The sequence below is a fragment of the Neofelis nebulosa genome, chromosome 13 (assembly GCF_028018385.1).
Source record: "Neofelis nebulosa isolate mNeoNeb1 chromosome 13, mNeoNeb1.pri, whole genome shotgun sequence".
NCBI lineage: Eukaryota > Metazoa > Chordata > Mammalia > Carnivora > Felidae > Neofelis > Neofelis nebulosa.
The window spans coordinates 12,965,280-12,980,568 of record NC_080794.1 but is presented as its reverse complement, the minus strand read 5'-3'; the positions used below and the strand labels follow the sequence as shown (position 1 = coordinate 12,980,568).

At 48.9% G+C, this 15,289-nt stretch overlaps 1 protein-coding gene across 6 annotated transcripts in view; it reads right to left on the bottom strand.

Moving 5' to 3' along the window:
- Positions 1 to 15,289, bottom strand: part of SGMS1 (sphingomyelin synthase 1) — a 282,666-nt gene that overhangs the window by 97,392 nt on the left and 169,985 nt on the right. The window contains exon 1 of one of the 6 annotated variants that reach the window (XM_058696326.1): positions 6,259 to 6,509. The exons of the other annotated variants lie outside the window; for them this stretch is intronic. The gene's annotated coding sequence lies outside the window, so the exon portion shown is untranslated. Of the gene's footprint in view, positions 1 to 6,258; positions 6,510 to 15,289 lie in introns of those variants that run through there. 6 annotated transcript variants of the gene reach the window in all.

Here is a 15,289-nt window from a genome sequence, read left to right as displayed (position 1 = left end):
GTTCAAAGGCAGCAGGGACCTTGAGCGCGAAAACGAAATCTCTTTAAGAATCCACTAACTAACAGCTACCCTACAACCCAGCAACTGCACTACTAGGTTTTTATCCAAGGGATACAGGTGTGCTGTTTCAAAGAGACACATGCACCCCCATGTTTATGGCAGTACTATCGACAATAGCCAAAGTATGGAAAGAGCCCAAATGTCCATCGACGGATGAACGGATAAAGAAGGTGTGGTATACATACAATGGAGTATTACTCGGCGATCAGAAAGAATGAGATCTTGCCATTTGCAACTGTGTGGATGGAACTGGAGGGTATTATGCTAAGCGAAATTAGCCAGTCAGAGAAAGACAAAAGTCATATGACTTCACTCCTATGAGGACTTTAAGAGACAAAACAGATGAACGTAAGGGAAGGGAAACAAAAATACTATAAAAACAGGGAGGGGAACAAAACAGAAGAGACTCATAAATATGGAGAACAAACAGAGGGTTACGGGAGGGGTGGTGGGAGGGGGGAAATGGGCTAAATGGGGGAGGGGCACCAAGGAATCTCCTCCTGAAATCACTGTTGCACTATATGCTAACTAATTTGCATGTAAATTAAAAAACAAATTATTAAAAAGAAAAAAAAAAAAGAGTCCACTAACTCCAACCCTCCAACCTGAGTAAGAGCCTCTTGCTAAGCCAGGCAACTTTTCACTGCTGCGTCTCTCCGGCCAATCCTGGAAGACGAACCGAGCTGCAAAACTCTCTCCCTTTACAAAGCGGAGAGCAGGTGGGCTGTGGGCACCGTGGGCGGCTTGGCCAATCTTTCCACCCACGCCTCATCACACACGCACCAAATCCCTCTTAAGTCAGATACACGAACTTTCCACTGATCTCACGGATGTGCTGCCTGACTCACGGATGGCCTCCGGACTCCTAGAACGCGACTGCCACACCAATGCGGTGACAGGAAGAGCAGTCACGTGAAAGCTTTGCTGCATCTTCCGTGGGGAGGCTGAGCGGGTATAGGAAGTCACTGAGGCTGCAGAGTTCACACGTTTGCATGTACACGAGGCTGGGGGTGCTGCCTGTACCTTAAGGCACTAGGAAATCTATTAAGAAACCACAATATCAAGAGTAGGATGAGAAAACAGAGTTAATAAACTGCCCAAGATCAAACGCTCCAAACAAGTTTTTACGGTAGAACAGCTCACAGAGGCAGAAAGGCCCTGGGCTGGTCCCAGCAGCGGGGTGGGGGTGGGGGGTGGGTACAGGGCGGGAGAGGGGGGCGGGTAACAGGGCTCTTGCTGTGCCTGCTCTGGAGCGTTTCTGCCCTCGGGGCATCCTACGGGTGGGTCTTCCCCACAGGCCACAGTTCACACTTCCTAAGACTCCAGCCTCCTGAATCCTGACCAGGACCCCTTTTCTGTTTCTTGTCTTTTTGCTATTAGAAATCCAATTTCTCTATTCATCCTCTTTCCAAGTCTCACGTGTCAGCAAGCCTCGGTTAATCTCACCACCAAAACCAATCAATAAATAAAAGTTAATTAAAAAAAAAACAAGACAAAACAATGGCTTACTACTGTGCCTACGAACCGGACTGCAAGATTTATGTACGTGGCCTCGTTTATTCCTGCGACTCTCATGAGACAGGGACTGGGTTTTCACAGATAAAGAAACTTGCCCCAAATCACACAGCGGGTTAATTCAGTACGGCCGAGATGCAAACACAGGCTTATCTAACTCCTGAACCCCTGTAAAGTACTCCTCCGGGGAATGGAGCAAATGAGATCTTGCTGGGCTGCTAATAAAGTGTAGACGCTGTATACGTCTGCACATTCCAGAACGCATGAACTCTCCCAGGCCCTTTCCTAAACAGACCCTTAACGCTCCCTCTGACAGAGCTAGAGCAAAGATCAGGATTCAAATTTCAGAAACACATACTGAAGAGTGAACAAGCAGGGGCTTTCAACCTCAGCACTGATGACATGCGGACTGGACCTTTCATTCCTGGGCGAGGGGCTCCTCCCACGCAGGCAGCCGCTAGCGTCCTGGGCTTCTGCGCACTGAACGTGAACAGCACACTCCTCCCCACCAGCCCGGGAAACCACTGCGTTCAGCTGAGTGCCTCAGATCGCATCACTGTTAGTTAGATCATACTGATACCAAGAAAGAGTGCTTCTAACTTCCAGTTTCATGGAGATTTCTAGGATACCAGATGACAGCTCCTTAAGAGAAAGCACCTGCTGGACTGGATAGAACATACACAACGGAGAACGTGACCCCCTGTGTTTCACTTTACAGGACGCCACGACCATCTTTCAGCCTCTGAGCAAAGGTACGTGTCCCCAGCGTCTTCAACCTCCGTTCAAAGTTTCCAGACCCATGGCCAAACCGGATTACCCCATTCTGGGCACACACTGAAACACAGACTGAGAAACGTACACAGCCTTGCCCAAGGTGGTAACGGCAGGATCAACAGAGGACTAGCATCTCTCACACATACAATTTACCATCAGGCTTGGTTTTTAAGCACTTTACGTGGATTATCTAATTTAATCCTTGGACATCTTTGACAACCATATAAAGTAGGTATTACTGACCGCGTTTTATGAATGAAGAGACAGAGGCCCAGAACAGTCAAGTAACTTGCCCGAGGTCAAGCCAGAGTCCCCGCTCTGTTTTTTGTTTATTAAGTTTGTCCACTCATTTTGAGAGGGAGAGAGAGAAAGAAAGAGGGAGGGAGGGAGGGAGGGGCAGAGAGAAAGGGAGAGAGAATTCCAAGCAGGATCCATGTTGTCAGCGCAGAGCCCAACTTGGGCTCAAGCCCATGAACTCTGAGATCGTGACCTGAGCCAAAACCGAGAGTCGGACGCTCAACAGACTGAGCCCCCCAGGCACCCCCGAGTCCCCGTTCTTTACCACCATCTCCAGTGCTCCAGAGAACTCAGGGACCGTTGCCTCCTTGGTTCTAAATACTCCATCTCCGCCAGTGCGTGAGGTCTTTCCTCCAACTGTTATCAAGGGCCCCACACCGCTGGCACCTTGCGCGAGGCTGACGTCACCCTCCTGACCATCTCCCCTTGGGACAAGACACAAACCCACTTGTCCCACCTACATCTGTCCCACCTTGAGCAAAGAACACAGAGCACTTTTGTTAACTGTCTGGCTGAGGCCGACCTGTCATCACCTACGGCAATGCTGACATACCTGTCCGGTCACCACTAAAAAGGAAATGAGGTCAGATGGAAAGGAGTGACGCTGGATACCGAACGTCACCACTCTTTCTAAATCGATCCCTACCCGTCTTTTCAAGACTGTCATTTATAGTTCTGCTAGATGATGCCAACGTAAGCCCTGAGTGTCAAGTTTCCAGAACTGACCATCCCCCCCACCCCCAGTTTGGAAAGCCAAGCTGCCCGGCACACTTCCTCCCCTCCATGATTTTCGCAAGATAACCCCCCAGGGGTGTTATCACACCGGCATGTGCTTTCAACATCCTCCAGAACTCAAGTCACTTAGTGCGGCGAGGATTTAGACAGGTTTCGGGAGGAGGCCACGGCATCGTCATCTTGCTGCGGAAGGCAGGTGGGCGTTCTGTGTCAACAGACAGTGACGACGACAAGGTGGGGGTGTGAGTGGTACCCGGTTCTGGCATAGATACTGCAGCTCACGGCCTCGTTCTCTTTCATCGGGACATCCCAAGAGACGACCCAGCAGATGGACCCTCCTGCTGTCGGCCGCCCCTGGTGAGACACACGGAGACTTCGTCACCTTCGCCTGACAAGAAAAGTCGTAGCGCGCGGAGCGTGACGTTCGCGACCTCACCGTTCCTAACAGACGGGTGCGACGCTAACCTGTGTGCTGAAAACAAGTTTGAAAACGTGTCACATCACGGAGAAACTGCTGCGGGTGCACGCTCACACACAGAGAATGCCACCACTGGACGTCCACGGACCAGGCGGCTTGATTCGACAACGACAGAACTCCTGAGCTGCCCTTGCCCTTGGGTGAATGAGGAGCAGGAAGAATCTGCAAGTCCACAATGAAAAGGGCTTCAAAGAAAAAAAAAAAAAAAACCCAGTAGAAAGCCACCCTAAATCAGTAACTATGAGGCGGTCACATGCGCTAACAGGTTCATTGAGAACAGGGCTTTGCTTAGTTAATATTTGAAGACCATGGGCTCCCAGAGTAAATGCATTATTCCTTGAACTTCGGCATTTTGGCACGGGGGCAACAAGGAGCGTTTAAAATCACACACACACACACACCTGCTCTGAATGAAGAAACTGCTGTGGATTATTTCACATGGAAAAATTACCTCTATGTGAGGCACAACGGGCAACCACATGGAAAAATGACCAAATCTTAAACGCCACCTTCAAGTGTAAACCCAGCTCACCGGCTGTGAAATCTGGAGATGATGTAACCTTGCCAAAGCTGCTTCTTCAACTATAAAACAAACAATACCTCTATCCCTCGGCAATAATGTAAACTAAATGTTAAATGAGGTATGGGCGTAAAGCATCTCACTGTCTGATAACAGCAGGTCCTTAAATGCCCGGCCCTGTCCGAATTTAAGGGCGCCTGGATGGCTCAGTCGGTTAAGTGTCCAACTCTTTTTTTTTGATGTTTATTTATTTTTGAGACAGAGAAAGACAGAGCACGAACCGGGGAGGGTCAGAGGGAGGGAGACACAGAATCCAAAGCAGGCTCCAGGCTCCGAGCTGTCAGCACAGAGCCCGACGTGGGGCTCAAACCCACGGACTGTGACATCATGACCTGAGCCAAAGTCGGATGCTTAACCGACTGAGCCACCCAGGTGACCCTAAGTGTCCAACTCTTGATCTCAGGGTTCCTGACTTCAAGCCCTGAGTAGGGCTTCTCTCTCTCTCTCTGCCCCTTCCCCACATTCTCACTCTCTCTCTCTTTCAAAATAAATAAACTTGAAAAAGGAAACAAAAAAAAATCTAAGTTTATTTCATCCCTTTAGATTTTAGACACCAGAGAGATTTACCAAAATATTTTCCCCTTGTCACCATGGGGGGGGGGGGGGGGGGGCTTTTCCAACTACTCCAGGGCCCTTCACGCCATTTCTTTCCATATCATAGGCTGGTCCTCAAAAGAACCAGGATTCCGTGTTGTCACATCTCACACAGAGGCACTTGATGAGTTAAAGTTAGAGCGACAGAGCAACGAGCCTGTGAGCTTGGACACAGCGCTACCGGGAGGTCAAGGTGTAACTAATTAAAAATTCCATCCAATTAATTTAATTACTACATGTGGATTTCTTTCTAGAGAGGTTTCCTTCCCAGAGCTACGAAGTCAGCTGCAAAGAGCCGTTCTGCCACAGAGCCTGTCGGCTTGCAGTCGTCTCTGTCTCCGTGAATGAAGGAGAAGGGCACCACTCACAGCTTCGCCATTCACGTTCGCAACTTCGTGGTTCAGTTTACAACCTTCCCGCCACCCGCTCCGCTACCAGGACGCCCTCGGCCCGCCTTGCCCGGACGGTCCGTGTTTCTGACGGCGACACACGTCTGTGGCACTGTGTGCGTCCTCAGCCAACCAGAATAATCACGAGATTCGGCTTCTCCTGTCCCGGACACCTCCCCACCCCCTCGCAAAAACATACTTCACGTACAGCACACAAACAAATCTCGGTGCACTAGCGGACTCGTATTCGACACAGGAAGGTTTTTAAGGAAGTTCCACGATTTTATTTCTACGTACAGTTTCAAGGGAGAAGGCAACAGGGTAGAGAGGGGACTGGACGGAGACCTCAGGTCTCCGGGCTGTCACTTCGGTGTGACTTGGCCGCCGCGCAGAGCAAGCACCCACGGGGCCGGCGGCGCCAGGCCGGGCATTCTGAGCACCGGTCACGCGAGCACTTGCTGGCTACAACGCTTAGGGCGCGTGGCGGTGGAGTAAACACGCGGAGCACGTGCCGCCCCTGGCCCCGGCTCCCCGCCAGCACGGGAGCTCGCCGGGGACGTTCGGCAGGCACGGGCGCTGGACCTTGAGGGGGGACTCCCCCAAACCCAGGAACCTGGCCGTCCGCGCAAGCCCGCCCGCCCGAAAGGCTGCCCCGGCGACGCGCGACGCCCCCAAGCGGAGCCGGGCCCCGCGCACGTGCGGCGCGTCCGCGCGCGCCGCCTCCCGCACCCGGGCCCTCCCGCACCCGGGCCCGCCGTCTCCGCCAGCGCGGCGCGCGGCGCGCACCGCGCACGGCACCCGATCCGAGCCACGCGTCCCCGAAGGCGCACGCTTACGTCTCCGGTCCCCGGGGGCGGTCTCGGGACGGTTCCTGGGGCGCCGAGTGAGCGCGCGCGCGCGCGCGCGCGGCCCCGGCGGGGAGGGGGACGGAGGGGGGCGCCCCGGGCCCTGCGCCTCGCCCCGCGGCCTGGCCGGCCGGCGCGCGCCGACCCCGACACGGACACCCGCGCGGGGCTCCGGGGCGCGGGCAGCTGGCGCGCCGACTGCCGCTCCCGAGGCTCCGGCGCGGAGGCCGAGGGCGTGGCCGGGCGGCGGAGGGTTTTTGGAATGCAGGGTGTGGCCGTCTAACACAGCAAAAAAGAAATGAGTCAGCCCGGGCAGTCCTAACCAATAAGCGTGTTCACTGGCGGCTAAGGCGGAACTTTCCTTTCTTGATTTATATCGGGCTTCGGGGCCGTTTTACAGCCTTTAAAACAAAAAAACAAAAAAAAATCTTTTTTTTTTTTTTTTTTTCTAACTTCAGCCTCTAACAACTTCAAGGAAATGGTAGATGGCTCTTCAGAAACTCTTTCCAAACAAGAATTAATCTTGTTCTGAAATACTTGAGCAGTGGATGTACGCTGATTTCCACTCCTTCAGGGAAAAGTTCTCGAGTTAGGCGGTGATTCTGGATGTAATGAGCATGGGATCTGGGATCACGGCAGGTTCAGACCTGACCTCTGACACGAATGACCTTGGGCAGGTTAATTATCTGCAGAGAAGGGGGACCAAATACCCGCCTGACACGGCTTGTGGGACAGCTCGTATGTCATAATACATGGACAGCGTTTTTGGCACAGTGCTGGACATACAGCAGGCACTCAACGGTGCTGTCTTGTCCCTCTAAGCTCTGAGTCAGAATCACCAAAACTATGGACCAAGTAGCCTTTAAAAAAAAAGTCTTTTCGGGGCGCCTGGGTGGCGCAGTCGGTTAAGCGTCCGACTTCAGCCAGGTCACGATCTCGCGGTCCGTGAGTTCGAGCCCCGCGTCAGGCTCTGGGCTGATGGCTCGGAGCCTGGAGCCTGTTTCCGATTCTGTGTCTCCCTCTCTCTCTGCCCCTGCCCCGTTCATGCTTTGTCTCTCTCTGTCCCAAAAATAAATAAAAAACGTTGAAAAAAAAAAAATTAAAAAAAAAAAAAAAAAAAAAAAAGTCTTTTCAATGTTAAAATATCCAAATAATTTTAGAGCTGAAATAGTACTCTGGTGTTATATGGTCTGAGTCCCTTATTTGAGTGATTTAAAAAAAAAAAAAAAAGAGGAGTGCCTGGGTGGCTCAGTCTCCGCTCAGGTCATGATCTCAGGGTTTGGTTGGTGGGATGGAGTCCCAGGTGGGGCTGATTGGAGCCTGCTTGGGATTCTCTCTCTCTCTCTCTCTCTCTGCCCCTCCCCTGCTCCCCTGCTCACACGTGTTCTCTCTCTCTCTCTCTCTCTGCCCCTCCCCTGCTCACACGTGTTCTCTCTCTCTCCCTCCCTCCCTCTCAAAATAAACATTTTTTTAATTAAAGAAACTTTTGATTTAGGATCCTTGGATTTGGTGTTATACAATAGGAGCTTTACTACCAAAAAAAAAAAAAAAAAAGGCTTAAAATGGAAATGATTTCATTGCCGCCACAGTAAATCAACTGTTAAAAAAGTAAGAATGATTTTCAAATACTCATTCCATCTGGGTTACTGTGCCCTAAACATAACTCTGGAGTAAAAATACTTAAAGGAAACTTTAGGTAACTGGGAATTGGCAAATCACAGAAGCCTCCAGAACCACCAGGTTCTGTGGACCAGTAAAGAAAGGAGTCGATGGTTAGTGGGAGTAGAGAGTTTTAGCAGAGTAAGATTTTTTTTTTAGGTTACAAAGTAAATCTTCTTGGCTTTGGAGAAGATCTCCTAAGTTTAACTTATATATATTTGTTCAGAACCAGTCATTCTATAGGCCAAAATTTCTTCAAAATACTCATCAGCAAAGATGAGATCTAGAGTGAGATCAAAGGCCCTTTCTAAACTGGGGTTTTCTGCAAACCAGCATGTAAGAGTGAAAGAACAGGGCACCAGGAACCCAGAGCTGCAGTTCTAATCCCAGCTCTGCCCATGAGTGACCAGGAAGCCAGCCCTAAGCAAACTGCTTCATCATCTCTCTTAAGGTCTCTAAGAATTCCTCCACCTGACAGACCAACGTTATGGTCAAAAAGAGCAGGTGCAAGGTAAGCCTATGACCTCACACTGATGCTTAGTAACAGGCATACATTCGCCCAGTCTAGATGATGAAGCTGAAAATCTCTGCTGACTCTCACATAAAAGTAATCTTATCATCCTGGATGCTTTAAGTTAAATTCTGGAGTCATCTGAGCCCTGCCCCTTTCCAGAGAATTCAGTATCAACAGGTATGATGAGGGCCTCCTATGTGGGCTTCACATATCTGTACCGTTTTCCCCCATTCCCAGCTCATGCACTCATCTCCCTATGCCAGGTCACCAAGGCTGCGTGTCCCTTGAATGTTGTTCCAGCGGCCAGGTCCCTCCCTCTGTGCTCCTAATGCATCATCGCCAGCACCTGATAAATGTGAAAGTCCAGCATGCCACCATGTCATAAACCTTCCCTCTCTCTACCAATTAAACAACCTGGTTTTATAGCAGAGATCAAAAGGAAAATATTTGCTTTAGAGGCAACTTTCCTCAAACAGTCACACAAATTAATATGTATTTTTAAGCACAGTGATTTTCTGTTTACAAAACTATTATAACCAGTTATACTGGCCAAACTGATAATATGTTGGCTGTTACACCATGAATAGCTCTTTTATATCAGAAGGATACACACACACACACACACACACACACACAAAACCTACAGGTAAGCGAGCAACTCCGTAAACAACACCTACAGTCTCGAAAATGCAATTGTCCGTGTGTGTAGACGAAGGTAGCCGTACAGGAAAGAGAGAGACAATTAAGTTTGCTTCTGTTGCCTAAGATCCAGTCAAACTTAAAATTCATAGCCTGGGTGCTCTGTCTAGGAAGCAAAGCTTAAAAATACGTTCACCTGCAACCATAACTCAAGGCACTTAAAAGACGGTTACAGTGACCTTTATGCTTGGGGAATGAGGACACAGTTGCCAATGCTGTTGGAATGTTCTCACCGTAGAAAAAGGATAACTGTTTCTAGGAGGTCTTTTTTGCCTAAAATTATTATGCAAAGTACAGACTATCATTGCACAGTTCAAAAAAAGTGACCATGAGCCCACGGGGCCCAGGCCACGGCGTCAGTCGTTCCAAAGCTGGCCTCCAACTGTCTAACAGCCATCTTCCGCCTTGAAAACCCTCAGTCAAATAACCCAACTGGTCTCCTTGTTCCCTCGAAGCAGCAGGCACAGTACATACAGGCTCCGGGGCTGACGACCTTCAACTCGCCCTTCATACTAGTTGTCACCTTCTAGACACTTCCATTTCCTGGAACCCTCCTCACGGGCTCAAGCCTTAGACAACTCTCCTTTCCTCCAAATGCCTACCGACCTTATTCTTTATAACTCCATCCCAAGATGGACTTCCAGAACTGTGGCATCCTCCTTCTTCCTGAGACCCCTGACCTTTCTCTCCCCTCAGATGACAAAAGTCCATCGGAGGAAGAGATCGTGTTTCAAATGCCAGGACGTAACAGATTCTGAAGAAACAGCTGTCATTGAGATACATGGTGTTTCAGTTCTACAACGGCCGCAAAGGAGAAAGGAAAACGTTCCTTCTGACCACTGTCGCCTCGAGAGTAAGCAACCATTAATGGCTGTTCAGACCAGTTGGCAAGCAGACCTCAAGTGGCAGGCACGTTTCTCTGCTCTTTATGACGTGCCCCAACGATACAGAGCGCCACTGCCAAGAGAGAGCGAACCGGATGCTTCCTAAAGGGGAGTACAGTTTACAAAAGAGTGTCATCACATAAAGTCTCAGTTCCTCCAGCACTGGCCCACTGAAGGAAACAGAGGCACTAAGTCATTTCACCTTCCGTTGCTGGAAAGGAACACACGTACACACATCTGCCAATCTTGCCAGAGTGCCAATTGCTCCTTAAAGACAAACATCTCTCGCAATGTACACGGTGCAGCCACGAGCCTCCACTGGGTCACCTGCAGGTGCTCGCAACTGTAAGTGGTAGCAAAGGGCAGTGCTTCGAGGCAACTCCCAATTACTAGAACCATCATGCGAATTTCTGTGTTTGTTTGGTTTAAAATCTACACGTCATAAGATGCGTGCATTAGAGCAAACTCCGGTCAAGAGTCATTAATCCTCTTTCTCTCTTTTTTACAAAGTTTTTATTTTAATCATCGGGTATTCATCACAAGTGCACTCCTTAATCCCCATCACCTTTTTCATCCATCTCCCCCCACCTCCCTTCTGGTGATCATCAGTGTGTTCTAAGAGTCATTCGCTCTCGCTCTCCCTCTCCTTCTCTCTCTCTCTCTCTCTCTCTCTCTCTCTCTCTCTCTCTCACACACACACACACACACACACACACACACACACACACACAGTCACTAGCACCCTTTGATTTTGCTAATACATTTCTGCTTGTATGAACTGCGAATCAACACCACCATTGTTCTCAAAAAGATATGTCCTCAATCAGCTGTCCTACTATGTAATTATATTTATTGTAATTGCCATGACAAAGACACAACTTCTTCAGCATTCCAAGTCTAAACAACCCCATAAGTTAGTCAGCATTCTTTAACTTGCAGGTAACAGAAATGGCACGTGGAGCATCATGGGTAAGAGCGAGGTGCATTGCGTGGACTCTAAGCAGCCCAGCAACAGGAAAGCCACAGGGCAGCTGGGCTTGAGGACGCAGGCGAAATGGCCCCAGCAGGGCAAAATGGCATCTCTGCTCCTACAGGTCGGTTCCATTCCCCCTTCCTGAAACCTGCCTTCTTCCACTTACCTCCCAGCTCTGCCCCTAAGAGGGATTGTCCCATAGTTGGAATTTTTAAGGTTCTCAGGAAAAACACGCCCACCCAGCGGTCAAGGTCCCAATTTCGGCCTGTCTACGCTGGAACTCCATCGTTGGCTCAGCAGGAAGAGTTGTAAGTTCTCCAGAAGGTGAGTTTCCTTCTCAGGAGTAGAAAGGAGGGCTCATCTGTCTGCCCAAAAAAACACCACCACCTGTCAAGACATTCCATTTTATGTCTGAGCAAGAGGTTATCTAAACAGTCAGTCCTCAACCTGGTAATAAATTACATTCTAAAAGTTCACTTCTAAGGTCTGGAGTCAATGAACCCTTAGGTGGTACCTGAAATGCATTTCACTAGAGATAAAATGTAGACATTGGCTTCTCTGGCCAGTCTTTAAAAGCCTATTTAACTTATGATGGATCCAAGTACAGTGTTAATACTATTTCTGATACTGTACTCAAACCGCATTCTTCACACTGTTCCTACAGGAAAATGTACTTGAAATTCCACCTGGAACAAGAACAATACGCTCAATTTAATTCATTTGCTGAGCATCCAGTCATGACAGTGGCTCCTACCGTACAGATGTTACTTCCCATTTAAAGTGCACACAACACAGCAAGGCAGGTGTTAACAGCCGTACTGAGCCCACAAGGAAACTGGGCGTCGAGAAGGTTTTGATGCCCAAGGTCAATGGCTAAGATGAGTCAGAGCCGGCTTCAAAGCCATGTGTGTTTGACCCCCAAGCTGGGGCTGTCATGTCTGATCTCCATAGCTGACAAACAGGCGTGGGCTTACAGTTGAGGAGACGGAGAGCTAACATTTCAGACTCTGTAAATATTTAGATTCTCCTGCAAAAAAACGAAGGGACTAGTGGCCAGTCCCTTTCGATAACCAGACATTAACTTTCTATATCCTTCCCAACAGAGGATACTTCTCTGTGTTAGAACAAAAGAAAATATTTCCCTGGGTGAGCCCTCAACTATACTGATTCTTGTATTTACGTGAAGATCATTGGGAAATCAAAGGTCAATAAATAGTGTCTTCAAAACAAAATTATTTTGCTCTGTTGAAAACAGAGGGCACTCTCTATTAAAATGCCCATCTAAGATGTTTTACAAGAAAATTAAAGTTGTTAAAATAACTAACGTCACAGTTATGCCAATATAAACGCAATGGGTGCATTTAACAACATGAACTGTGTTCTACGTTTGAAAAAAGTTTTTGGTTAGATAGTATCTAATACATACAAGAAAATACATTCAACATTATTTGTCAGGAAAAATGATATTAAAGTCAACAATCACTAACCTACCACCCAAACTTAAAAGCACACCATTACCAATAAATCGCAGCAGTTCCCTGAGTGTTCCTTCTGTCCGACTTGATGACCTTTTCTTTCTGCGTATATTGGACAAAAAAAGCTTGAAAGCCGTTGGTCCAAGATGGGACTTGAATAATAAATTAACCATGTGCCTTTTGAAGTCAAAGTGGAGACGTGGTCAGAAGTAACAAGACAGAAAGTAGCTGAATTCAATCAGAGAGGAAGGGAGTGGCCAAATCATGCACTGTCTTAGCCCGGAAACTACTGGTTGGACAGACCTGTAGGAACTTTCGGTTTCTCTCCACGGTCCGAAGCCACACCTAGTCGCTAGGAACGTGAAGTCAAGTCAGATCTCCTGAACACCTGTCAGACTGTCAGACACGGGGTCTGAAATAAGACAGTTCAACTCCGAATTGTCCCGAACGGAGGTAAGGTATTTACGAAGTCCACGCAGAGCCTTAACACGTCACGGAAAAAAGAACCAGTAACTTCAAGGGGAGAAAAAAAATCAACAAAAACAGTCAATAATTTACTGAGAGTTTAATTTTGTTGTAATAAATAAATTAAATGTTATGCAATTTATACGACGAGGAAAAATTTCAGATAATGTCCTGTGTGATGTTAAGCCGCTTGCAACAGGTGTCAAAAGAAAGGACACAGGCACTAATCTAGTGGATGAGCTGGTACAAATGGTTTCAGCACAAATTCAAGTGGGGGGTAAGGAAATCTAGCATTCGGCACAAACTACACAGTGCAGTAAACACGGGTTGAGGAGGAGGAGAGAAGGGGGAAGATGAGCTTAGGTGGCGGAGAGCAAAGCCACTCCAAGGGTGTCATGAGGATGGCAACAGAGCGGGTTCACCTCTGAGCACGGCCCGCCAGTGACCACGTGACACTGTCTCTAGGACCCAGCCGCCTGCCTTGTTTTACCACTTCCGGATGCGCGACGCCAAGCTCGAAGATTCCTGAGGCTGGGGGCCGGGACTGGACGTCCAGCCCTTGACCCGGGATATGTCCCACAAGTATCTGAAGAAGGAAATTTGGGGCAAGTGGGGCCGCACCAAATACCTAGTTAAATGCCTTACTGAAGGGGTAACGTGTGATGAAGGTTCACCTCGACAGCGCAGGGGACAGACTGCAACACGACAGCGGGAACGCATCAGTTCGGGCTAAATTACGCTGCGGCATCACAGAGCGCCAACGACAGAGAAAGGTCTTCTAATTTCTGGCTCCTGTTTGGTTCCTTGGAACTGAGCTGTGGCTACCCATGTGCTCCTCCCCGGGACGGAGGGAGAAGGAGCACCCCTCCCTGGGACGTGCGGGCCTCGTGGCGGGGACAGGAGCGACGCGGCAGGCCTCCTCTGCTGCTGGGAAATGGCATGTGTCGTCACTAAAATAAGTCCTCCGGCCAAGATGGCCACGGGGTCAACCCCCCCTGGGGTGGGAAAGCGGAACCCTCCCCCTCCCCCCTCCCAAAGGGAAGGAAGGCGGCCGGAAAGCTCTGGCAATAGCAGTAACACAATCTCCCAGGAAGGGAAGGGAAAATGGATCAGGAAGTGCTTTCTTCCCATCGGTGACGACGAAAGAAGCTGTCCCTCCATGTCACCTGTCAGGGATCGTCTTACTAGGGCCTCACGACCCTCTTGCCCCAAGCCCTCAGCTCCAACATCAAGTCTGGGGACAACCCCCCCCCCGAAGCCAGCTTCCGAGGCCTCTGTTTTACCTGCAAAATGGGGGGAATCCTGCACTCTCCCTGAGAAGGGGTTTGAGACGTGCTTCAGTAAAACCGTGCATTTAAAACACAAGCAGGGTCACCGGAGTGCTCAGTCGATTAAGTGTCTGACTCGTGGTTTCGGCTCAGGTCATGATCTTGCGGTTTCGTGGGTTTGAGCCCCACGCCAGGGTTTTGCGCTGGCGACAAGGAGCCCCCTTGGGATTCTCTCCCCCTCTCTGCCCCTCCCCCACGTGCACTCTCTCAAAATAAATACATGAACTTAAAAAAACAAGTAAAACACACAAGCACATAAAAGCACCTAGTAAATATAAGATAGTATTATTATTAAATTATGACACTTCTCTTCTAATCTGTATCTTTCCCAAAGCATCTTTAAATTTTACTCAGTTTGTTAAAAAGTGTATAAAGCACACGTATTAATGATGTTTCCTTTGCTTTTCAAACCTGCCGGCTCCTCTGCTCTCAGTTTTTTCTACACGCACACACACACACACACAAACATACACACAAAAACACACTCACACACACAAACATATACACAAACACACACACACTCACACACACTCTCACGCACACACATACACATACACATACAATCTCTTCCCAATCTCCATTACTTGTTCACTCCCCGACTGGCCGGTTGCTTAAGGCTCTCCAGAAGTTTTGGAAAGAAGAACTATTAATTATCTATCATCTATAACTAATATCTAATTACCCGTTATCCATAACAATTAACTAGTTAATTCTTCCCACAATAAGGGAAATTAAGGAAAACTGAAGACACTCAGAATGTTCATTGGAAGTAGGAGCTAGATTCCAATATGGCTCCCAACAGACAAGAGTAAAGGACAAGGGTGTGACCTGGAAGGCCCCGTCTCTCTCAACATGCGGATCCACTTGCCTTGCCCCAGAATGACACCTTCCTCCCCCACCTCTGCCTCACACTGCTCCTTCCAGCTACAGCGCTAAGCACTGCCCAACTCTGTTCCAAGTTCCTGCGCGTGTAACTGGGCAAGTGCACCACAACGCATGCTCAAAGAGGTCCGTCACAGCCGGCT